At 49.0% G+C, this 26449-nt stretch overlaps 2 long non-coding RNA genes across 2 annotated transcripts; one reads left to right on the forward strand and one right to left on the reverse strand.

The window, feature by feature from the left end:
* Window positions 1–1160: 1160 nt before the first annotated feature.
* On the reverse strand, window positions 1161–22685 carry LOC137841794 (uncharacterized). Its single transcript, XR_011088744.1, has 3 exons — window positions 22601–22685; window positions 22223–22486; window positions 1161–9258 (listed from the first exon to the last, which is right to left on the reverse strand). It is a non-coding gene; the product is annotated as an uncharacterized lncRNA (long non-coding RNA).
* LOC137841795 (uncharacterized) lies at window positions 22549–25365 on the forward strand. The gene is made up of 2 exons (XR_011088745.1): window positions 22549–22938; window positions 23346–25365. It is a non-coding gene; the product is annotated as an uncharacterized lncRNA (long non-coding RNA).
* The last annotated feature ends 1084 nt before the right edge of the window (window positions 25366–26449 follow it).

Below are 26449 nucleotides of genomic sequence, written 5' to 3' on the forward strand. Positions count from 1 at the left end.
GTTGCTGCAGCCCTGCCACCCCTCCCCGGAGCTGCTGTTTGCCCACGTTACATTTTCTGTTGGTATCCGAATAAAAAAGAGAAGAAAAAGCCAGTTTATGCTAAGCAGCGCATCCTTGTCACCCCACCTCTGCCAATCACCGGATAAAAGCAGTCATTATTTTAAGACCCCTGCGGATGTCTGTCTGTCTTTTGTAATGAACTCACGAGCCACAGCGATCGGCGTGGCGCTGTTAATTGGGGCACCCACCGTGCCGGCTTCCGAGCAGCTGCTGTTCGTGGCACCCGAGCGCTTCTTCTTCCAACAGGTTTGCTTTGCACGCCGGCACGCGCGGCTGCACGCAGCTGGATCCAGGTGGCTCTGGAAAACCAGACCAGGCTCCGGGGGGAGATTTCTCAGCGCAGTGTCCTCTGGAAGCCTGCTCTCCATCCCCTCCTGGGGCGCTGGGGAGGAGGCTGGGGTTGGCGAGGTGTCCCATTAGCTTTATGGAAAGCCGTGTGCCTGGCCACCCAAGTATTTAGCTTCTGACGAGCTTCCACCTGCAGCAATAAGCTCGATCGGGTAATTAATACCAGCCTTTACTACCTGCGCTACCAGAACTGCTATGGAGATGACGGTTTTGTTATTTTTTAAAGAGCTTTCATGTGGTTACTGGGGCTTGTGAAAAAAAAAAAAAAAAAAAACTCTCTCCCCCCGATCGCCGTCTGTACGACTTGCTTTGTGTTTTCCTCCTCCCCCTACCCCCTTCCATGACTTTCGGGCTTTCAAGTCATGTAACGCTTCGACATGGCGCTGGGAGAACAGGGGAAGAACAGAATCATCACAAAGACATTTGAAAACCCAGCAAAACACTTTAGCAGCAGGGCTGGGTTAGTTAGCAGCTTTGTTTGGTTTGATTTCATCTTGAAGTTTATTTACCAGAGAAAGCTGGGCTCCAAGAGGCTGCATCTGTTTTTCCAGTGAGGATGTTCCAGCTTTTTTTTTTTCTTTCTTTTGCAAGAAGCTAGGGAAGGAAAAAAGCCCAAACCTGTTGTTCTCCAGAGGGAGCTTGGCACGGCAGCTGGCCCAAGCCACATGTCCATGTTGGACACAGCAGCGCACGGCTCCCACTCCACCTCACTCCCATCCCCACATCGCCTTTTTTTCCTTTAGTCTCAATCACCAGGCTACTCCTTCTGTGCTTGGGGTGCTCCAAGGCCAAAATTTCATTTCTTTTTGCACCACTTGGTCTTGTGTTTCCCACCCGAGGCCCTCAGAGGCACCTATTTAATGGATGACTGGTAGTTCAGGAGCTCAGCTGGACCTTGAGGGAGCGATGCTGGGCTCAGGGCTGCCCACACAGGTCATGTCTGGATCTCCAGCACCCCTTAACTTTGAAGGTCAGCTTAAAGCAACGTCCTAAAGAAATGCTTCTTAGCCAAATGCAGGATTTCAGCACACGTCACGCACAGATCTGATAAAGTAAAACCACGTCAGCTCCATCTTTGAGTTCAATTGCTGTGTCCCATTGCGGGGAGAAGGAGCCCTTTGCCATCCTCTGGTGTGTGGGTAGGAAGAGATCTGGTCTCCTGGGATGAAGTCTGGGACCAGAAAAAGGGTGCTGGGGAAAAAGGCACTGCTCCTCAGAGGTAATGCAGGAGCCTTGGACGGTTGTGGCTGGAAGCCTGGAGAGGATTTGCAGTACAGCACATGCGCTGTGTGCTCCTGCACCAGGACCTGCAGGCTCTGAGCCTCCTCGCTGAGGAGAGACAGCACATTTCACTCATTAGTAGTGGGATCCCACAGCAGGCAGCGATGCTACCAAAATATCCAGTATAGGGCCTCTGTACTGGGCTTCCCTGGAGCTGGCGATGAATTTCTTGCAATGACTCCTGTGCCTTGCCCAGTAACTTGTTGCTCATCTTAAATCTAACTTTAAGAAATATTCAGTCATCATTTAAAGGCTCTAAGTGATAGAAAATCTGCCATACATCTGAAAAGGATGTTGGGATGATTAATTATGCTCTGGACAAAAGCTTTCCATCTTATTTCTGCTTTGACCTTTGGTAGCTCCAGCTTACTGGATCTCGCTAGTCTTTTGTCTGCAAGTTTAAAGGACCCTCTAACTCGAATTGATTACTGCGAATAAAGGGACCTTCTGCCATCCTCACTGCTTCAAAATGAGAACAAGGTGATTTCCTGGCAGTATAATCAAGTACAACCAGATGTGACGAGCTGCCATCTTGCAGAGGGAGCACAGCTGGATGCAGACACACACACCTGCTCACGTAGCACAGCTTTCACGAGCAGAAGCACGGGCACGAAGACCACAAAGGAAGGAAAGAGTAGCCGCATCCAGTGACCACGTTGGGTTTTACCATGTCGGAATTTCACGCAGGTTTGACAGGTTGCTGAAGATTTATTCCCCTTCCAAGAAAGGCCCAGCAGCTCAGCGAGCGGAGCGGCCCCTCTCCGGGCTGGGGACAGATGGCAGGAGCTCAGGAGGAGCGAGGAAAACAGTGCCACGACGCTGAAGGGACCAGACAGCCACAAATTACCACTCCAGAAGGGATGTCTGGACCTGAGCACACAAGGGGGGTTTTTGTTTCCTTGTTTTCTCGTTGTTTTGGAACTTTATGAGCATGAAGTTGTCTCCTCTCTGAGACCAGGCTTAGCAGTTGAGGGACGTGATGAAAGCTGGCTGACAGTGCCTTTTCCTAGTATTTTAAGAAAAGAAAGGTATAGAGAGAGTCTATAAGAGACTGGAAGAGTTAGTGTAGTCCTGCACATCCCAAGGAATAACTGGACTTGGACAATGCCACCTTCCCCTTGCCATCAGGAGAAGGTACTGTTCCATGCCAGGCAGGGTGGTGTCATCAGGACATTGGTGGGAAGGAATGCATCAAAAAGCAGCAGCAGGAAAGGCTCTATTTTCAATCCTTCCGAAAAAAAAGCATTTATTTTGAAATAACAGTTTGTTATTTCCTGAAGGTCACGTTAAGATCAAACGTATTAAATGTCTGTCAGCCAAACCTGACCTTACTTTGCGAGAACATTCAGGCACACATTCTTCTGAAGTGTTTAGACAAATATGTGAGACATCAGGTTTCCCAAAAGTCTGCCTTATCTAAACTAAATCCCATTTATTTCAGTGGAACTGAAGAACTCTTCTGTAAATCTTGCAAGGCGTCTTCTGATTGTTTAGGCAGATAAATACCTCTGAAAACGTGTGCCTGCAGCTAGAATCCATCTTGCCACATGAGAGTTGGGTGCAGCCTCAGCCAGCCCCATGAGCAGCTCCTATAACCAGTGGAGAGTGGATGTCACCCCCGGGCATTTCCTTAATCCTCCCCTGGGCATCACTAGGAGGACTGGAGCACTCTCCCCTTGGGGTACAACCTCTGTCTGTTGATCACAGCGGGACCTGAGATGTCCAATTCCAGCTAAAACGTGGGTTCAGTCTAAGTGAGATGGATCCCAACCTCCTTAAATACATTTTAGAGATGAGCAAGGCGTGCCGGAAACGTACTGCAAACACTTCTCTGAATTTGCAAATGGGTGAGCAGGATAACGAGCAAGGTGCATTGGGTCGGTGTGTGGTAGGAAAGCTCAGACTCCACCAGCAGGCAGGCTCTCCAGTAATGAAGCCTGAAGTTCAAACCCTTGAATGTTACCCAAAAGCAAATTTCGGGTCAAGTATTTTGTTGGTCAATCATCTAAGTCGTTTAAGAGGAAAGAGAAACGATCCCACATGACAGAGCTAATTCGCCAACACTGATGGAGCGATAAAGTTTAACTCTTTCAGAATAAACAGAAGGAAGAAATAAAGTACAAAAACATGTACAAATGGCTCAGAATAACAAATAGAGGTGGTATTCTCTATAACTGGCCATCTGGAGCTACATCTGGAGCCTCGGTTGAGTCATACTGGTGAGCTCTGTGCTTTGAGGAAAAAAGCTCCGTTTCTTTGCTTTGGCCATCAGCATTGAAAACACAAACTGCAGCCTCGGAGCGACCAGTTTGACTGGGAAGTGAAAGCAGCGGGGAATTGTGGCTCCCGCTGAAGCAACGGAGCAGCAGAGGATCACCTCAAGGAACACGCCGGCAAGCTAGCACCACCCCCTAGAAAAGGCCACTCGAACAGCACAGCACCATCCATCACGGCCTCCCGAGGACAGCTTTATAGCCTCTAGGAACCAGGCTGGTAATTGCAACACAGAAACTTCGCACGCAGAGGATTCGGAGCCCAAATGGCCCAGGGAGCCAGCAGCCTGCGGGCAGGCATTTGCATTTCCATCCTACAAGCGAGCGGGGCCGGGTCTGCTCTGGCTGGCCTAACTCTGGAGTTGTTCAGCTGAAGTCCTCTCCTCCTCTGCTTCAAAGAGAGGCCAGACAATCTGGTAGCATTACGTAAAACTATCAGCTTCTAATTATTCTCAAAGCGCTTGGCTCTTTCCATGTGAAAGGCCAGAGCTGAACTCTCCCTGGAAAGGTAACAGAGCACGGATCCCGGCGTGAAAACAGCCAAAAGCGCAGGATGTTTGCAAGCTGTGCAAAGGGCCTGAGACCCTGCCTGGCAATACGAGAAGCCTGTCCAAAATCACGAGTTCTAAATTTAGCTCAGAGCACAGAACATTAGATCTGAATCTGTTTTGTCCCTGGCAAAATGCATGTTCTGCAAATCTTATGATTTATTCATGCTGTTTGTTTTCTTTGGTCATCCCGGACACAGGACGGGAGCTGCTTGCAGACGCGATTCTGGAGAGCTGCGATTTGCCTTTTGGTATCACGGGAAAAACGTGCTGTGCAAATGCAAGATTTGGAAAGATGATGTGGAGGCTTCCCAAGCCCCGAGGCACCGCTGGCACTCAACACACTAGGAGCCAGCATAAGCAGCAGCGTGGCAGCACCGAGGGTCCCCGCTGCAGCACCTGCCTGACGCTGCCCTGCAGAGATCTCTGCTGTGAATGAGGTTTCACCGAGCCCACCAGCAGCTCTTCCACACGTGCACCACTGGACAGCACGGCCACAGATGGATGCTGAACAGTCCTCAGGGAGCATAGGCTGTTTCTCTAACATGCGTTTCCTACAGGAACATGTGTTATCTTTGGTTTCCAGCAGGACTTCTAAGTATAAGTACCGTTAACTACACTTTTAGTATTTGTGACTTGCTGTTCTGGCAAGATCGTGGCTTATCCCATGGGCTTGGGTGCTGCAAGAATCTGCCTGACATACCGGTGGCTTGCAGGGTGGGTGGGAAGCACAGCAAACCTGGCCACATACCAGGTAAGGGTATCACTTCTGTTCCCAGTTCTCTTTGATTTTTCCAGTACCAGAATCAGGAATACTTTGACCCCTTGGAGCAAAGCACAACCTCAGCAGAGGTCCCCAAAGAGGGCAGGGCAGCTTGAGAGGCTTGTTGGGAAAGGACTAGCACTAAATAGCAGCTGTAGGACCCCAGGAACCCAGCTTTAACGGGGACATGAGGCCCATAGTGCCCAGAGAGCCCAGCACAGGCACGGATGAGGAGCACAGCTCCTGTGCCCCCACCCGCTCAGCACCTCCCACGTCCCAGCCCGGCACCTACATGCTCAGCTGACAGCCAGCTCTGGCTCCTCTCTGGACTAATTGCTGGCAACTTGTGTTTTCCCAGGCCTTTGGTACAAGCGGAGCAACTGCTCCATCTGATTTTATGTCGTTGTTCCCACGATAGCGCTGGGTAATTGCAACCAGCAGAACTCCTCTCGCTGTGCCTCCAAGGGACAGAGTCGGTCCTGGGCAGCGAGCACGCTCGTCTCTCTCAGGTCCATGCTAGCCACCGACGTGCCTTTGAAACCATTTGCATTTCAAAACCTGGGCAAATAGCTTTTCTAGTGATTAGGTCAGTTGACAGGCAGCCTGTGTCCAAGGCAGAAAGGGGAAAGGAGCCTTGGCAAAGTCAGCAGGAAAAGGCAGAATGCTGCGTTTGGTGTGCCTGAAGCCACCCAAGGCCAGGCTGAGAAGGGACAGATAAAAATGTCAGCATACGTCTATGGCAGCTATAAGTTTGCATACAACACTTGAGATCTATTCAACAACACCACATTCACCATAAAAAAAAGCTATCTGTTGAAGACTGGGATGAGATCTCCATCACCGAAGTAAGAGGTGCTGGTAGAAGTGGGTGCCCTGTGCTCACCCAGACCTTCGGTGCCTCAGCTGTGCAAGGGCTGCAGGAGATGGCAGAACGGTGATGGATGAACGCTGGTAATTCCTTGGAGAGTCTGAGATCAAAAGTACCACTAGAGGAGGGCAAAGCATTATATTAGCAAGAGCCAGTTGTTCTCCTCCTCCCTTGAGATCTCTTGCAGGTGATGTCCAAACACAGAGCTAGACGCAGACCATGCCTGCGGCTCGGTATTTTCTTTCTTTTGCATTTATCCTGACTGAAAACTGGAAGGTGAATGCGACAAATATATGCACGCAGAGGGATCCACATCCTTGCTGGGCAGAGGCAGGCTGGATCTGCTCCCACTTCCCATTGCTGCTCACTTGTCAGCACTCTGAACGTATTTAATACAGGCACAAGAAAGGGAAGAGGCTTGAGAAGGAACGTGGGCTCAGTCCAACGCTTAGATCCTGAGAATGGAAAACTTGCTGTCCCTGAAGAGGAGAGTGGCTGGATTGTGGTTTGGGGAGGGAGAAATTTAATATAAGCCTGTAGAGTAAATAAACTGCAATCTCATCCCCATGCCTAGTGTGTGAGAATCGGCAGTCCCAGGCTGCGAGGGGGAAGCCCTGCCTTCGGTGGGTGCTGCAGCAAGGAGCAAAACAAAACCAGATGCATGAGGAGGGTCAGCATCACCCTACCAGGGCAGGGATGTGATGCCCCAATTTGCTCCTTCGCAGGGGCTCCACATGCTCTTATGGGTGGGGAACGCACAGATGCTGCCCCTTGCATGTCCCCACCAAGCTACACCCGATCCCACTGCTCCAACACCAGGGTGTGGGGAAAGCAGCTCCGAGGGGCAGCGACAGGAAATTTCCCTAAATCCTCTTTAATCCCCGAGGACACCCATGTGTCACAGAGTGAGGATCGGCCCGCGGAGCATCATTGTTCGCTTGAAAAATACCCACCGCAAACTTCCCCTACAATAAAAATGAAAACGGGGCCGAAACCATCCCAGAAGAGCAGCGCTTTAAGTCGGTGGCCAGCTCTGTAAACTGTCGGTCCCGGACTTTTAATTTCCTGACGTGTCTCATTTCTCTGCCTCGCAAAAGGGAGCTGGAAAAATCCTCTCTCTTTTCCTTTCTCTCCTCCTCACAGTTGCTCTTTGAGCGAGGCCGTACCTAACAATTATTTGGGGAAACATTATGTTGACATTACTGTTTAGAAAATAAAGGGATTTTAAAGCTAGAGAGTAACATCATGACCATATAGCACTAGTGAATGATTAAAAATTTAGATGACTGCCTTTGAAACAATAAAAAGCTTTCGAAGCTTCTTAATGAGCAGCTATCAGAAATAAAGCATTTAAAACTTCAGAAAGTGCCTCTGTGGAAATTTCATTGTCTTTGATGCTGTAAAATAACTGCAGGGTGGATTCATTTCAAGTTCTTTTTAGCATACTGGTCGTTTAGAAATATTGGGAGATATCTTTCTTAGCAATATGTGGGGAAAACAATGTCTTGGTCGCTTTCATTTATCTGCAATTTGACAGGAGTGCAGTTTATTAACTTGAAAAGAGACAGATACATTATCTGAAACACAGAGAGTATAGTGGGTATTGCCTCCTTTTTATACCAGTGGGAGTCCATGACACTTTGAACTTGCTCACCATTAAACGCCTTCCTGAGTTGTTGAAGAGGCCTTTAAAAAGGCAGCCTGTGCATTTATGATGTAAATTCGTTATTTTGACAGTCTTTGAAATCTGTCATATTCACGTCCAATTTAATGCACCGCAAAAATTCTTTTCTTTTAAAATACTTTTCTTTTAAGATTTCAAAGCCATTTTCATGTAGAAAACTATTGTTATACCTAATATATCCTGAAAGTGTTTTAGCAAAGGAACTTATATGATTCTGTTTTAAGTCATGTCAGGTTTTAAAACATGTCATTTCTTCAAATAAGCTTTGACCACGTTATCTTTTTTTTTTATTTTTTTTCATTAGTTAAAGTGCACTTGATTTCCACGGATACAATTAGTCGGGATATGTGCTAGGGGATCATCACCGGATCAAATGGGGCTCTTTGAGGCTGTGTTCGGCGGAGCAATTGCCCACATATCTGAGATCAATACAGCCCAGCACACAGGTAGGCAGGCGCAGGGAGATGCGGGCTGGTTGAAGCACAGCATATTTAACAAGGACCTGGACCGGTGGGAAAATTAAACCGCTCCTTTTAAAATGATGAGCTCCGAGTATTTGCTCTGAGCGTGGAGTGGGGCGAGGAGGAGCGGGAGAGAAGAGGGCCAACGCGGCATCTGATGAAACCCAAGTTCAGTTTAATTCTGGTCGAATCCAAGCCTCAGACGTTTCAACTCCATCTTCAAGCCAAACAAACCTCCTTAGGCTCGCTAATCCTTATTACACAGTGGATTTTAGCTGTACCTGCACTTCTTTATCAGTTTGCAAGATATTTTCAGCCGGTACAGAGGTCTTCATGCAGCTCTGCTTCAAAGCGCTGTACAGAGGAGGCTCTGTAAAGACTTTCAGAGGGTGTTTACAGATGCCTTATCACGCCGGGAGAGGAGGTCGGTGGGCAGGGGGGACACATTGCTCCAAAGCAGCGCAGAACCGTCCTAATCTAGGGAAACGATCAAATAGGAGTTTCAAAGATCTCCTACTACAAAGGAAGGAATTAAGCTCACTCCTCGCCTGCCCAGACTCCGGGGCTGTTTTGGAATCCATGGAAATATGCCTGGTGTACGGGGGAACCTTCCCCCGATGGTTTAAGTGCCATTTCACATGTCCCCGACGGCTGGCTTTAAAATACAGCGTATCGCCAGCGAGATAAACCAGGAGAATCATTACTTCGGTGGCATTTAACCCTATAATTGGGGTTTTTTTCAGCGCTGATTTTATAAGGTCACCCTGTTATTTCCTTTGCTGGCTGGCTTGTGATGGTGCTCTCACATGTTATTACTCTCTTCCATCACAAGGAATGATATTTCAGGACTGAAAGGTCGGGAGATTTGTAAGGACTGTCCTTTCCCACACGGCGATTGTCTGAAAGCTTCAAATAGTCAAAGGCTGAGCGCAAAGGTGTTTTAGATGGGGTCTCTGGGGCAGAAATCCCATCTGGTCCAGGGGTGGGAAAGAACTGTCAGGATCTGATCATTTTATAGTTAGATCACCTTGTCCCTCCACAAAGGAAGGATATATTTTCCCGATAGAGTTTGTATCAGATATTAAACCAATACTACGCTTGATCTCGGGGAAAAAGAAAAAAAAAAAAGGCCATTAAATCTCACAACTTGAAAAAGGCAGCTTGATCCTTGAAGCAGGGAATCCTGCAGTGCTCGCTGCCTGCTCACCCCACGGCCTGGCTGTGCTCGTTCACAGCATTCATTTCTGCTATCATTTCCCCGAGTTTCAGATTTCGTTGGCACGAGCAAAACCTTGGGCTGCATGAGAAAATACTTTGAAACGGTGCCTAATTGACTTGGGGCTGGTTCAGAATATAGTACACCGCATAAACCACCATAACATCAATCAGAGGGAGAAAGGATGTCCCCATGTTTGGCTTAAACTACGGGGTATTTCCTTTGCCGAAAGCATTTTAATCACACTTAAGTATAGGTTTGCAGTGGCAAGGAGACCGACCCATTCCAGTTATTGATTTTTCCCACAGAAGGAGACTTCTGCGAGGCAGCCCGGCCGGAGAAACGCCCCAGGGTTCGTTGCACCAACTGCAGCGACCTCGCGAGCCTCATCGCATCGTCTGCTCTGCACTCCCCCAGCAGAAGGCATGTTCCTGTGGTCTGCGAGAGCAGCGTTTCCATCCGAGTTTGCTGGTTTTAGGCTCACTCTCTGGGATCTCACACTCCCCCCCCAGCTTTCTTCCTGGGTTTTGTGCCCTTTCCCCTCACCTCCCCCTCTCCAATTACCACCGGTTAGCTCCGACGGAGCCTCCCCGCAGGAGGAGAAACAGGATCCGCTTGTTAGGAACACACAAAGTTTTGTCATGGGGAACGCTGAGCACGGACAAAACCTGTGCTTTTCCTGGGCATGCCCACCCTGCCCGGCCAGCCGCGGGGCTGCCAACAAATGCAGACACCAGCCAGCCCCAGGGACCTGCGGCCACCCACATCCAAGCATCGACTCCACCGCAGCAGCTTCTGGAGCTGTGCCCGCAGGAGAGCCAACACCTCCCGGCCTCGTCACCATGGTTCAGGGGGGTCCCTGCTGCTTGTCCCCCAGAGCAGGATGCCACGGGCCATCATCATAGCTGGCCGCAGGGTCTGATCAGCAAAGGGAATAACGGGCACGAACGGGGCACAAAGGTACCTGCATCTGCCACAACCTTCTGCCAGGGAGCATCTGGAGATCCACGGAGAGCCTGGGCTCCACTGGATCCCAAAATTCTGGCACCTTCAGGCCCTGACACTCTCAAAAACCAGCTAAGCCTTTAATTAATGCCTTTAACTGTCAAACAACCATTGATTAAACGCCTCCATTCATGGTCACGCGAACATCAGAGACCTGATTTTCGCTAAGCTTGGAGTGACCTCCATGAGAACGAGGGTCTCGAACCACACCAATCCAAGTCACATTTGGCAATCCACGCCGATCGCTACTGCTATTAATTAACCAAGGGCCTCATCCTGCTGCTACCTCAGCAGCCCACTGACACCACCTGGTTTCAGGCTGATTCTAGAAGCAGCGAAGCTGCAGACTGTGCCATTAATGTACATCGCCATTGCTGAAATTACTCAGAAATCAAACTCCCTGCCTGGGCACGCAGGGAACAATCATTAATAGTGGTTTCAGTCATCATCTCCATTGCATAAGGCGAACAAGAACCTTGCCTTTTTTTTTTTTCTTCTCTTTCACTTCCCATGAAACAGTGGTGATTTGCTTACAGATATCAGCAAGGGAGAGGAGGAGAACAGGAGGAAGAAGCACATGTTCAGGCACTCTGATAAATCAGACAATACAGCAGGAGAAAGGATGAAAACCTTGAACGAGAATAAAAGCAGCAATCTCTAAGAAAGCCATATGAAAACCCAGCCATCCTATGACATGCTGTACATCTGTCTCATCCACTTGCGTGCAGACAAGAGCACAAACACATAAATGACAATTATATCCTGGCTGACGCCGGCAGCAATTTCCAGCCTCTTGAGATACCACCTCTGGGAATAGTCACGAAATCAGAATTTTATTGGAATGAGGTTTCGGTGATAATTCCAGTTGGACAAATCTAGTTAGTGAATTACAGGCATATACATGTCAGAGAGGATGGAGAGCCTTCCCCGTGCATCTCCAGCCACCGTTCCTCCTGTCTCGTGTAAGGGGCTGTTGGCTCACATCTATCACCTGGTGGTGTCTGCCACCAGGACTCAAGCTGCTCCCTATGCACCCAAATCCAAACTGGCTTGGATTTTGGCGTTAAATCTGCTGCCTTTACTCCTACGTGAAAATTGAGAACAAGTGCAGATCTCAGAGTAATGTGTTCTGGCAAGAAACCCCGCTTAATAGGCAGGCTACTGAAACCTGCGCTCCCTGCAATTTCTAAATGGCTTTCAGGCATGGCCAATGTCCTGCCTGAAAAGAAAGACAGATGCTCCAAGGAAAAAGCACGAGGAGCAGACCTTATCCTGCAGCTCTGTGTCCCAGACTCACCGCCACGTGCCTGGATCTGAAGCCCCGGGCTTCTCATGGCCACTTTTGGGACTGGGAGGAACGACGACCCGCGCTCGTGTAGGAAAGAGCCGCTGTTCCCAACGCAAACATTGCCCAACCGTGTGAAAGGGCTCGGTGCCTCGGACACATGGATGCAATTCATGAAAGAATCCAAACAAGGCAAGATCAAGGAATCCTGAGCTGTTTTGCAACGTTTAGCCCAAGAACAAACACAGAGAGTCACTAAGGAGCGTCATGGCATTGGGAGGGACGCCAGGACACCCCGATATAGCAGCTTAACCGTGTCGAAGGGCAACTCAGAGAGACAGAGACATCACTGTGCCACGGAACCACCCCCTGCATGCTTCTTGTGGCTTCGAGCCCCTCCACGTCTCCCCCTGTCACCTGCCCACGGGAACATGTGCCCAGCCCAGCTGCCTGCAGAGATGCTCTCAGTTCAGCCAGGCTCCCTCAACCCACGCCTCTTGCTAATATTCGCTTTTTTGTTATTTGCCATGCGATTTATTTAATTTTTTGTCACAGTAGTAGATCCTAACAGCAGGATTTACATCTATGACAAAGATAAAATTAAAAAAGAAAAATATAAAACCAAGAGGCAACTAAATATCTCCCAGACAGAAAGGGAAAGAGTAAAACTGCAGCAGTGGGTTGCAAAAGCAAAATCCATTGAACTTAGCAATCCTAGCAACACAGCCCTTTGTTTATGAGCCATCTGAAGCAAGTTTTACCCTGCAAGCTCCATGGGGATCCTTGATTTCCCTAGCCAAATTAACTAATTTTCCTAAATCACGCTAAAATCTGATCATTTGATCTGTCACTCAGAGTCTGTCCTGTACGTAAACACCGACTCGGCACAGTTCTGATTGTGCAGACGGGGAGCAGTGACAGCACCCTGCGCGAGCAGGGCTGTGATGGATGCTGTGTGTTCTCCAGCAGCATGCCTCGGCGTAACGCTTTTTAGCCAGGAGGATCACAAGGAGCTCACCTTTTGCAGGAAAAAAAAAAAAAAATCTTGAAAATGGCTGAGAGGAGAACTATTTTTAGGTTTGCCATAGATACAGAACAGATCGCGTTCTTAGGGGGTATAAAAACATTGGCATTTAAATTCTCCAGTAGGTTAAGTGGGAGCGAGAGGCAGTGCAGCTTTGCAGAGCCTCTGGCTCGGAGCCCCCTTAGCACCAAGTGGGCAGACCTGGTCCTGCTGCTCTATAAGCAATGAGAAAAGTCATGCTTTTTGTGGCTGGATGAGGCAGAATGACTCTTGACATGAAAATTATGGTCCAATTTGAATTTTTCAAGATATAAAATCCATCAGACTCAGGGCTGCTTTACCTGCCTGTCTTCCGACAGGACTCCAACAGCTTTGCAGTCACCACGGGCCGATTCCTTCCATCCTGGTCCTTTTTCTAAGAAGGCTTTTGTCCATCAGGACCAAATGGAGATCTCAAACCTCATTGCAGTGAAGCTAAAATGCCAGAGACGACACAAAGCAATAACCTAAATGGAAATGCTGATGCTAGCTTCGTCTTTAAATATTCACATTTTTCCCTGCTGTCACTTCAGCGTCAAAGAGTGTAAGCCCAGATAGACAGATATACAGTACACAAATAAAGCTGTAAAAGAACCTGGCACCTCTTTTTTTCTTTTCCCCCCTCGTGTTTTTATAACAGTATTTGATCTGTTTCCCCAGCTACTAAGGTATGACTAACTACAGAAGAGGCTTGACAGAAGCAGCGGATTGCATTTGAAATTCAAGCCATGTAGGTAAGTGACTGGGCACTTCAGGCCTGGGACACGTTCCCAAGGCTCCAGCATCCGTAGCTGGACAGGTTTGTTCTCCAGACCTTGCCCTAAGTGGCCATTCACAGAGCTGCCCCTGACAGTAGGGCCACAGCAGGAATATTTTGAGGGGAAAAGCCAAGGGGAGAAAGCACAGAGAAGTCAGTTTGGAAATACAGACGAAAATCTGACTCTGCCTCACACAGGGTGGTGCCAGCAGAGCTCCCCCTCTCCAGAATTTGAGTGGGAAGCTGCTAAATATACTTTACGGCCTCATTATTTTTTTTATTAGAGTTTTACACGCTTTTAGGTGAAGCTGTTGCTCACCTGTCTGGAAGCCCAGCTCGCAGCCACCCCTCTCACTGCAGGTGCACAGGAGCACATCATCAGCACGGGCACTGCCCCTGCACCCTCCTGGCACTGCAGTTGGGAGAGTTCCCAAGGCACAAAGCTGCTCTTGTAAGGCCTGCTCCATCTTTAACAAAAAAAATCATTAAAAGAGTCAAATTCCCTGCTGCCTGCACGCGCACATCCAGCAGCTCTCCAGCCTGGGTGCATGCGCATGGCCTTTGGCACGTCTCGTGCGTGGTCTGGCAGCATCGCAGCTGAGCTGGGCAGGCAGAAAGGATAACTGGAGGCTGCCGACACCTCCTGTGGTGATGCTCAGTGTCAGGGGTGCAAATCTTCATTTGGGTTGAGGCCTCTTTAGGTTGGCAAAGTGATTCAGAAGGGCTGCAGTGATGCGACAGTCATGGCACTGCCAGGAGCAGTGGAAGGATCTGCTGATATTCGGCCCCTTTGAGTTTTTCTTGGGGAGGAGGGAGTTGTTTGGTTCCTAGTTCCAGATTTCCTCCTGCACTTACATGTTTGTCCATGGAGGGGGGAAAAAAAGCCCTCTATTGTAAAACTTGTCAAATGAGACCACCCAAGTGGCTGAAGGGAGGGAACGGGGAAGGAGGAAGAAATGCCTTGAAAACCATTTTCTTTTTGATGGTTTAGAAAGGGAATTGAATGTTATTGTCTCACTTTAAATATGTTCTTTATGAGGAGGTCATGTAGCAGGCACATCATTTTCTAATTACAACCACGCAGATAACATGGAAACAAAATAGATGGAGACTTTCCAAAACAGAGGACGCGCTTGCAAACAACGTGCGGCACAGTTCATCTTCTGAGCCTCAAAACAAAGCGAGGAGCTTTACTCAGAAGGAGCTAGATGGAGTCGTAAGCTGCTAATCGCTTTCTTTTCCCCACTGTTTTATTGCCAGTGGGAAACCCAAACTCAGGCAGTCACTGGATAATAACTGGAAAATGTTGTCTGGGCTTGGGCTGAGTGTTCCCAGGACGTGCTGGTGCTGTCCATGGAAACAAGAATGGGTGAACCCAGATCTGCCATAACACCGCCAGGGTCCAGGGAGCTTTCCCAGCAAAACTTACTCACTGTAAATTGGGTACGAAGGGAATTGTGTGCTCAAACACCTCTCAGCTAACAGGAAATGAGGCTTAAGTGAAAACCAGCACTCATCTCTAAGCCCTTCCAGGCACAGGGCAGACAGCAGCACTCACAGCTCATGGTGCTGGGGACAAAAGGGAAGCATGGTCTTGGGGGAGATCTCAGGCAGGGCGATGGTGGATCTGCAGCATCCCGGCTGCCTTCTGGGCAGAGAAGAGCCCTGTCCTCCCTCCAGCCCCTCCAACGTTCCTGCTGGAGTTGCCTGGGATGTGCTGTCTCACGATGATCTCTTCCCTTGGGCTTTGGGAAGCTCCCTGCTTGGCACTGACACCACCAGGCATCCCCGGGATGCTGTGATTTCCATCTCTAGCTCAGGATGCCATGAAGGGCAGCACCTTCCCCACTGGCAGATGGAGCAAGGTGGCAAAAAGGAGAGGAAGCTGTGGGGAGATCTCACCGTGACACCCACAGCAGGGGGCTGAGACCAGAGGCACAAAGCAGCACCCAGGAGAATCTGCTTCTCCACCAGAGCTGGTGGGGGCCCATTTTCCCCCTGCCTCTCCAACGCTCCAGCTTCCGTTCCTTAGGGTGGCCAAGGAGAATTGGGGTGTCCTGCACTGCCCATGTGCCCCAGGACACCCTTGGGGTCACATCCAAGGGTCTGGGTGAGATGTGCTGCAGGTGGGACACAGCCATGCATGGCCCAGTGCAACGTGCATCTCACCATGGGGATGGAGAACAACAGGAGAGGGCTGGCAGCGTGTCCCAAGGGTGCCCTTCATGGCCTGTCCCAGCTGCTGAGGTTGAAGGAGGGGATGCGTTTGGGGAGAAATCACCCAGAAAGGGTCCCCACAAAGGAACTCTGGGCTTTAATCCCCTCCAAGACAGGGCAGGTGCCCATCAGTCTGGGATTTCCTACACAAGGAAAACCTTCCTGCATGAGATGGTGCAGCGACTCCTGGTTGGTTGCTCTTACACTCCCTAACCTGCATTTTCCCACAGGAAAAGAAACCAAAAAAAAGCAAAAACCAAACCCACGCCACCTTTGAGTGTGGCCCTGGCTCCATCCAGCCTGGAATCAACCATAATGAGCAATCAGGGCTTTCCAAAAGGGCAATTCACATTGTTTACACTGCCACAAACCCCTTCTGTTTGCCCAAGATGCTCAGGATGGCTCTGGCCTCTGTATCTGAAGCAGCACAGTAGCATGTAATTGAGGGTGGACCACGTTTAGGCTAAGCTACCCTGATTGCAGTCCCCTATAACAATAAATCAGGGGCTGAAAGCAAAGATGATGGGCTGGATCCTGCGCTCAGCAGCACTGTGGGAAAGTGTGGATTTGGGAGAACCCAAAGACACCTCTCAGCTTCCTTCATCCTCAGCCCTCCCTGTGAGAAGTGAGCCCAGCTCCCTTTTGGAGGGGGCAACTCTGTCCGATAGCTGCGCAGCATGGGCTTGGCATCACAGGTTCAGACCCTGGTGTAGAATTAACTGTGTTTTTCTTATCTGTGATAACTGTAGGAGAAAGGAAAGCAGCAACGCCCACAGTGCCGCACCACTCTTCTCTCACAGCTCGAGATGTTTCAGTTCCTCCTGATGCTTTACAAAAAAGAGCAACCTCCCCCAAATCACATCTGTGGGCACTGCGGATGGAGCCACTTCTCCTCCCGGTCCAGATAAACTGCATCAGGAATCACAGACGGACAGATCAATGCCATAACTTCTGTCACTAGCCTGAGACAACTCAAAGCCCAGCATCTTCTTCATTTCACACACTTCTTCTGCCAGGCAATTCTAATGAGGTCAAAATTATTTTCCTTCCTTTGCTCTAATCTCCTCAAAGAACAAAAAGAAGTATGAAAAGAAAACACAATATTTATTGTAAATCAGTGACTTCTGCATTAAAATGATCAAAGTGTGTTTGCTGCACACTTGAAGTTCAGATGCAAAGGGATTTCCAACTTAAATAAATAAAAGATTGTTTTTCTGTAATGCAAATTCGGAAGGAGCGATCCACACAAAGTAGTCAGACACGCTCTGCAGAAGGACTGTCCCCCTCCTACACCCCGCGTATTTTGCATGGGGGATGTTTTAAGCTGTTCAAAAGAAACATCTCTCCGTCAGGGCCTGCTGCTGCATGCCAAGGGGAAACCAGTGGACGCCACTTGATGTGTGATTACAAGATGCAGCCTAATAATATAATTCCTCAGTTCAGATATTGATCCTTGGGAGCAATGCAGGGCTGGGGATAGAGCAAAGCAGGGGGGTGGAGAAATATCTGCTGCCTGTTTTCTCCTCTAACAACTCCCCAAAGAGCCAGAGCCTCATCCACCCCACACGGCCAGGCGTGCCAGGAGATCAAAACTCACCGGGGACACGCACTGTGCCTTTCAGGTAACTTATACTATTATTAACGATCATAAAAGAAACTATCACGGCGTTTTGCATCTCTTTCATCTGGCAAGCCTGCGAGCACACTTATTAATTGAGGAAGCCTCGCTTCTCTGCAAGGTGGATTTCAGCACTTCCTTGCTGGAGCAGGGAACTGAGGCACGGAGAACACGCCGTGACCCCGGTGCCACCGCTGTCATTGTCCTCGTTGCTTCCTCCTGTCACTGCCCCACACTCCCAAGCTGAGCTGTTCCCTTTGGTCTGTGCCCCCAAAGACCACACATAAGAACAGACTCGCAGCCAACCTGCTCGGATGCCAGGCTGGGCTGCTGCAAGCTAAATGCTCTTGCTAGAGTTCAGGAAATAACACATATTCCTGACAAAATCAGGTCTCACGTCTCACCTGGCATCGCCATCCTCCTGCTGCTAAGCTCTGTGCATGCTGCAGAGGGGCTCACACACTGAGGTGCAGCCATCAGCAATGCTCCAGCTGCTGCTAAAGCCAGAAAACCACTCACAGGTGGCACTTGGGAAATTGAGACCTTTCCTCCTTCCCTGTGTTTCCCGAAGCTGCTCTGGTTAACCCCAAAACCACCACCGCTACCACCACCTCACATCAGGAGCACTCATTTCAAGGAGACAGACGGAGCCTGAAGTCACCAGAAATATCCCGAATTCACAAAAAAAAAAAAAACAAACACTGGAGGTTAGGGACATGCTCATGTCAATATGTCCAAAGGGCAGGAAGGGGATTAGCGCATCAAAGCGACTAATTAGGGCACTGGCTTATTTCTGAAACACGACCGGCTCTAACTCGAGGGGCGCAAAATGGAAGTTGAACCCGAAATATTTGTGGCAGACTCCTGGATCCTGTGGAAAGCAGTACACATGTTTAACTGTAGGTAAGTGAACGCTCCCATTAAGTGTGAGGCAAAACATGTGCTTAAGTGTTTGCAGAATGCAGGGCTAAACGCAAAACCGCCGGGTAATAGGGGGAGCAGCATTTGAGGAAAGTAAGGTCACCTGCCCTCCGCAGATTAACCAAACCATCTCTCACTGCGAAATAGCAAAGTTCACCCACAACACAGTCCAGGCTCCCTCGTAGACATGCATATTTTTTGCAAGCTACCCCAGGATGACAGCTTTTCAGAAAACCAGGACAAGCTCCAGGCCCTGGCTCAGGATCACGCTGCAGAGCTCGGATCCTGGTGAAAACCTCCAAATTCCCATGCCCTCCATCCCTCCAGGATCTCTGCCCACCTCCACAGCACCCTGGTGCAGAGGCTGCTCAGCCCGAGCAGTTCAGGTCCCCACAGACCCCAGTACATGACCAGCACCAAGAGCTGGGCTCAGATGCTGTATTTTGAAGCCAGCTGCAGCATCCTCTGCCGAGTCCCAGCTGCCAGGAGCTGTGACGGGCTGGGCCCAGCAGGATGCTGTTTGTTGAGCTGGGAGCCTGAAAGGTGTCTCTTGCATCTGAGCGAACGACTACATTACCATCTGATTTTTGGTTCCAAATAGGATAAAAATAGAGACTCATATACAAATTAAACATTGCTCTATGTATATTGTGAACCCTATAATTAGCAGGTAATAGTCGCTCTTTAATTAAATTGTTACGCTAAATAGAAGGATTTTTGCTTAATTACAGGCTAATCCTATTTCCCCAGCATATGTGATATTTCCTTATCTCCCACAATGGAAGAGGCGCATTTGAATGGAAGTACGTTTGTGTTATCCTATGACATACAGACTTGGTGAGAGACCTCAGTTTTCCGCAGAGCTGCTTGGCCCCTCGTGCTGCAAAAACCTAAGGCCCAGTCACCAAGGAGGGGACAAAAGCTTTCAGGAGAAGAGACAGAGGAACGTGCAATGAGCAAATGCCTTCAAAGGGAGATGGGTGCCCGAGGCTGGGACCAGCTCCAGCAGCAGGGCAGCTCAGACACGTTCCTGAGGGTTTGCATCTTGCAGCAGAGCACAGGTTAAGTAAGATATCCTGCTTGTGTTATTTCCAAGCCCTCAGACCTTTAGGGAAATGAGTTATAACCAAGTAACCAAATCTGACAAAGTCAAAGGGTAATCCTGCCAGTTTATAGATGGAGAAACTGAGGCCAGAGAAGCGTGGCAGCAAACCTTGCATTGGGTCAGCAAACACCACCCAGGCACCGCTGCCAGCGCCTGCCTCTAACCACTGGGCTCGGTGGCTTTTGTGTTTCTCTTTTCCATTATGCATACCCTTCCTTTTTCCCTTAATGATTTAGTGATGTTTGTTCCCTCACACTGTGCGCAGACCTTGCAGATCAAAATAGCCAGTCATCTAAAAAAAATTCTTCATCCTTTGTTCTTCAAAGAAACCAAATAATCTCAATCCTTTGAGAAAACTCAAAGGGTGAAGGCAAAGCATCAGGACTGATGAGAACAATAGTGGTGTATCCCCCGATGAACAAGTATATCTCTAGTGCTGTGTGGTTATTAAAAAAAATAATAATAATTCCTTGTAGTGAAAATTCCTGGGTCAATTACTTGTTGCCACAGGGAGATTTCCTAGGAGTTTTATTGTTATTATCACTATTCAATGATTATATGCAGCAACACAAAGGTGAGTTTTTATGTGAAGAGATGCAATGTTTGGTAAATCTTAAGCAGCACACAGCAGAGGAGGTGGGGGGGAGATCAAAGCCCTTGCTATTCCTGCAACATTTTGGAGCCAATGGCAGCCATTTATTGTTTCTTTCAGAGGCCCATAGTGTTTTTCCTCAGTAATGAAGGTTAAATAGTGAGATGGTAGTGACTGGACACACAGCCATGGCATTTCTGCTATGAGCACGTCTACAGACACCATGGTCTTGCTGCCACATCCCTCACCTCTCAGGATGGTGGAGGAAAACCTTTGGGTTCCCATCACTTGCATCTGGCTTGGTTTCTGTCCATCACACTCCAGGCTGTGCCCAGTCAGAGCCTGCTCGATGGGCAGGAGCAAACACAAAATGGAGCTGGACAACACTTCTGCAAAATGCCTTTCTGATCCAAATAAAGGCTGCCTGTAATTCCCTTTTCAGTACCCCTGTAATTCCCTTTTCAGTACCACAGCTTTGTGCACAGAGAGCACCTCCACTGCAGCAACTTCCTCCAGCACACAGAGGGCAAATACTGGTTTGCCTTTTATTTCATTTTTTTCTGACAAAATGCAAAAGGAAATATCAGAAAATACGAGAAAAAGTAGAAGCCCAATGCTTCTCCCCACATGCTATGAATGGTAGCCTTCCTCTGACAAAATAACACTAATTGTCCTTTTTAAATATGCATACGTTTTAATACATATATTTAGACATACCATTTCTTTCTCCTGAGATGAATTACACACATCTCCCAACCAGGTACAGCAGAAATGCTCCAGTTCACACCTGGAGCCTGCACTGAGAGCCATGTTTTGACTCAGAGCCTTTGACAAGCCCTCCACAGGGTGTGCAGGCACCAATTTCTCCACACCCCAGCCCACCAAGCACACAGCCCCTGCCTGCACAAGCCATTTGCCCACCACTGCATGCCAGCGCAACTCCTGGTGCCACACATACAGACAATTTATTTGTCCCATCCTATTTTCTGAATGACAGGAATTTGGATTTTGCTCTGTTCACACTGCCACAACACAGGACTAATGCTTTGCCCAGTAACTCAACCCCAATCCCCTGCTCCCAGCAAGGTTTGCACATCTGAATCGCATCCCAGGGGGCCCCCACGGGTGCCACACAAGCAAAGCCACCGGCAGCCACACACCTCGTGGTTGCAGAAGCAGGGCCTGAAGAAGGAATGGTTCCCATTTAACCGGTTGCCTGAAGAGAATTAATGTACTAAGTGTTCTGAACAGATGCATTTGGATGCGAGCACTGATATGAGATGCTGTCTGGGTATCAAATAGGTAGCTGAAATACATCTACCAAGCCCCTACTCTTTGATCACCAGAAGTCACTCAGCATTTACACATCACAGGAGGATGCTCAACACCAGAAGGCAGAGAGTCAGCCAAAAAGGAAGAAGGATAGCTGAGTATTTGTGTCTTAAAGATGTGCAGCCATTAAAAAAATAAAAAATATAAAAATCACATATCCAGCCTCCCAAGGGCAGCAGCGCCTCATGCTCAGAGGATTTATGCATGCTTCACGTGATGATTAGCTCTGCCGTTCACCAAAGAGTTAAGAGATGTTTTCATTGCTCGTGTCACCGAGTAATCTCACTTCCGATTCCTCTTACAAAGTCATGGCACAGGATCTCCTGTATTATTTACAGCCTCTCAAATGCCACTCTACAGCTGAAAGGCAGGACAGGGCTGTGGAAATACAGTTAATGCCTGAGGGCCTCACCCTCGCCATGCCTGGACCCACACATCGGCAACATGGCTGCCTGCAGTGCTCAGGGCTGATGCTGGCCCCACATGAACCTGGCCAAGGAGGAAGGCTTCCTCAGTGCCCAGAAAGCCAGGAAAGGACATAAAAAAGAGACTTGTTTTGCTTCCATGAACAAAAATGAGCATCACACAAGGCATTTTTAGACTATATGGTTATAAATCCCATCAGACTGACTGATTTTAAGGTTAAAATAGGTTGTGATGCAGAGGGAGGAGCCCTGCCTGTTCTCACACAGGTACCAGGACACCAGACATGCCCCACACACTATGGGACCAGCTCAGAGCAGCTCCTGGACACAGAACGCCCCCATCTCTGCCCAGACCTTTGCAGCAAGGCCTCACTCACCCCCACCACACGTCACACTCACCTCACCCTCAGGGCCGCAGTCCTGCCAGCGCCTCCATGCCAGGCTCCCCCATCCCATTGTCCTTCAGGGCTGTAGCAGAATTCCCAGCATGAGCAGGACTTGCTCTCAGCATCCCCACAACAGAGCCAAAAAGAGTAAACTGTGATCCTTGGCTGCAGATACCCCTGAGGAGGGTCGGGGCAGGGCTGGCAGCCCGTCAAGCCAAATGAGGGGCACCTGTGGCCTGTGCTGCCACCTGGGCCACGTTCCCCTCTCAACTCCCCTCTGTGAAGGCAAAGACATCCCCACGTAGCACAAATCAGCCCCAAATCAGCCCTGGGCCTCTCTCTGTTAAACTTACAGCCCTGTGAAACCTTTGGTACCTGTCCCCACGCTCACCTGGCTTGCTGCAAGTTCAGTGCTCAGCCCGGCTTCACCCAAAGCTTTTGCTCAAGTTTGCAAACTCCCTGAGCAAACCTGGTCCCAATTTGGAGTTGGTTTGAACTCAATTTGAGCTGATTTATAGTCTGGCATTAAACAACAACAACAACAACAACTGTGCTTCAAAATGGCAACTCTGACCATAATTTATGTGAGGCCAGATGGAACTCGGTGTTTTCCATTAAGTTTCAGCTGGATTTTGCAACTTTAGTTTTTGGTTCAAATAGAGAGTTAGAGCAAAACATGGAGGAAGGGATGGAAAGCAGCAATTAATTCACATAAAGCTTAACAGGAGGGTAGGTATATAAATGGCTTGCAGCACCGAGCGGTGCCCTTGTGTGTATGATTAGCTGTAAATGAAAGACAACAGTGGAAGTGTTGCTTTGAGCTTGTCCCTGTGCTGCTTGGCCAGGATTTCTTTCCACTCACCAGCCAACTTTGCAGCCCCTCAGATCAACTGTGCCATACACTACGCTGCAGTCCAAGCCATTGCAGCCTTGTCTCACAGCTACTTTCCTTGAGATCCCAATATTTTAGCACCTAGGATTAGGTCACAGTGCAGGCTGAACCTTTGGCATTTCTTCCCAGCAAAGAACTCATAAACTGATGTTTGAATATGCTCAGACCGAACCAATAGTTGAAAATTTGCTCCTTCCTGAGGTACCAAGTTTCAGGCTGGGTATTTTGTTTTTTTTTTTTACAGAGGAATATCTGGAACCTTTTAAAGGATTAAAAATAAGTTGCAGTGGATCATTTGTTTGTGAGACAGAAGAGGCTTCAAAGATCCTCGAGCGGATCAAACAGGAGCGTTCAGAGGCTTCACAAACTGATGGAGGCCACCGGGCAGGAAGCGTCTCGAATGGCTTGCTCTTTTGTGCCCACATCAAAGTGCCCCTGTGTGACTGGCAGCCTCCTTTCTGGCCGGTGGTCCACCGGGGACTGGGTGGCAGCAGAAAGAAGAGGATTTGCCTCCTAGTTCACCCCTGTGCAGTGTATGTGCAGGTCAGAGGAGATACTTGCACAGTGGTATGGCTTAGAGCAGGACCTTCCCCTTGTGTTGCTTGCCCTGCTTGCTCTCTTGTCCTCTACTCATCCCTGCTTTTCCCTTCTTTTGGCTGGGCAAGAGGAAGCCATGTGAATGTGAAAACCTGCAGTGTGACCTACAGCCTTATAGCTGGGGCTGCTATGCCAAAAAGTTTATTTATGGGATTTGTGGCCAACTGAAGGCAATGGGAAGAACACCGCTGGCAGAACTGTCTTGTGGGTGAGGCCTTGTCAAAGCGGGGAGCCTGAATCCACTTGTGCTCCCCTTTTCTTTCTTCCTACCCTTACTCTGAAGCTGCAGGAGGAGAAGGGAGCCTTCTGCTACCTCAGTCCTACAAATCTGGGCCCGGAGGAGTAATAGCAAAGGTGTGCAGTGAATAAGTGCAGCCTCAGCACCCCGGCGGGCTGTGGCTCAGGACCAGGGCCCTAGGCTGGCCTGGAGACACCGCCTGCTTCAGCTGCCTGAGGTTCTGGCAGTCTGCATGGCCCAAACTGGACGGGGTCAAACTGGTGTTCAAAGGCTGCTGAGGAAAAGCTGGACCACAGGGTGGGAGGCTGGAGGGATCTGTGTGACCAGGGCCTGGTTCTGCAGCCGAGGACCAAGCCCATTGATCTGCAAAAGGTTGCAGGAGCTGCAGCCCACCTGCATTAATTCAAGGCAGATACACCAGCAGCAGCCACGTGTGCCACGTGGCAGTGAGAACCTCCAGAGTTCATGGCAGGGGATGGCAGTTTAATGAAGTTTACTGTGAAATTAGCTAGGAAAACTCTACATAAAGGGAGGAGAAATACAGCCTGTACAGTGTGTGAGATCATTATATTACAGACACTTTCAAGGCCATTTCATAAGGAGACACTGAAAAAAAAAAGACCTTATGAGAGACTAAAAAAATCCTGCACCTCTTAACATCCTGCACTTTTAACCAAAGGCTGAACTTGCACAGAGAGCAACGCTTTTCATATTTAAATCCAATCAGCACGATGGCAGGCCAGGGAGAAATATATCCAGGCTTTGGAGCCCAGCGATGAAGGGGGGAGCACATAAAAATGGGGTCAGCTGGGAACAGAAGCTAGCAGAAGCCCTGGTGCAGCCACCAGTTCACTTTTGGGTTTTAAGGGGCAGCCAGTTGTTGTTCTACCAACTCTCTTTCAGCTGATCAGCAATCCCTAAAGAGGAGGTGTCGTGGTGGGGTGGTCACCCAGGTCACTGTGCAAAATCAGCAGCACTCTGCCCCTCAGATATATGGTTTTAGGAACTGTTCAGGTGGCCAAAAATGTCATGCATGGGAAGGAGAGGCTTGCTCCGCTTCTGGGGAACACACTTCTTGCTCCCACTCTGCACACCCCAAGGCTCAAAGCCTCCTTCGAGGCTGGCTGCTGCCAGCTCATCAGAGCACGCGGTCAGGGGGCAGGTAGGGAGCACATCTCCAATGTGTCTCAAAAATTTACCATTCCTAACAAGGCTAAAAAGATGGCATCTTAATTAGATGTAAAAATTACATCAAGCTCATTAAATAATTACAAGGGAAAGTCCCTGCAGCAGATGCCTGGATTGCCTAAAGTACTGCTTACTCTGAACTACTAACTTTGAAAAAGGATTCTGCTATTAAAGCATTATTTAGTTCCAAAAGCACAACAAACTCATCTATTTTTTATCATGTCTGTCCCATCTAATCCCTTTACAGCTTTTATGAAGTGTGTGCGAGGCAGGACGGGGGCGTGGGAAGACGTCCTTACAGCTGCCTGGGACCCTTCACGATGACACCAGGAGCCTTGGCAGGAGCCATCCGTCCCGTACCTGACACTCGGGGTCTGGGCTTCAACTGGTGCCTCCGCAGCTCCATCAGGAGTAAAATATTGAATGGCCTGAGAGGTGAGGGCTGAAGCATAAAGTCATGGAGCAGCCAGGAGTAAATGCAGCCAATAAACTACCTATGGACAGCAGATCTTCTCCTTTCCTTTCCAGTGGGAGCTGATAAAGCAGGAGACAGAGATGGATATCGTGGTTACTCCTCATTGCGCCAGATGAGGACTCGAACTGGAAATACCATTTGTATCAGCAAGCACACATCGTTGCTTCCCAACCTGCTGGAGAGGCACAGCTGCAGCAGATTCAGGGTACACAGGAAGCCAAACGGGCTTCTTGTTGACCTCGTGAGTCAACGTGAAAGTGTTGTGAAACCCTCCCTTGCACAGAGTGCCTCGGTGGTTCAGCAGGGTGAGCGTGCAATTTGCTGACAAACTGAACTCAGCGGAAACGTGCTGAGTGCTACACAGAAATATTTGCGAGAGGTGGGCTCGCTTCAGGGAATACCAATTATATTTTCATTTTTTAACTGATAGCGGCTGACATGCAACCTGCAACAGCACACTCTCCACTTAGCTTTGAAAGGGTAGTTTCATGTTCAGAGAGCTAGCACAGGAAAGCAGGAAGAAATCTTGGCCAGCAGCAAAACAACAAACTTGATATGATCTCGAGAGTCTCATGCAAAAGCTGGGTGCCCATTTGTCACCTACAAGGAAGCTCTGCTAATTCCAGTGGGAGTTACAGCAGAGAGAAGGTGGGACTCAGGGAGGAGAGGTGGCAGAGTGTGGCTGCAGTGTTTGTGGTGCTGGATCCGTGATGGAGTGCGCCCAGAACCCAACTGGGATCTTTAGCAGAAATGCTAAACTGCACACTGATGTGAAAGAGAAATAATCTTTGTTTTCAGGTGCTTACAGGCTGCTTTCTGTCTCCCAGTGCGAGGGAACAAATGAGGGCTA

Source organism: Anas acuta, chromosome 18 (assembly GCF_963932015.1).
Source record: "Anas acuta chromosome 18, bAnaAcu1.1, whole genome shotgun sequence".
In the NCBI taxonomy this organism is placed as follows: domain Eukaryota; kingdom Metazoa; phylum Chordata; class Aves; order Anseriformes; family Anatidae; genus Anas; species Anas acuta.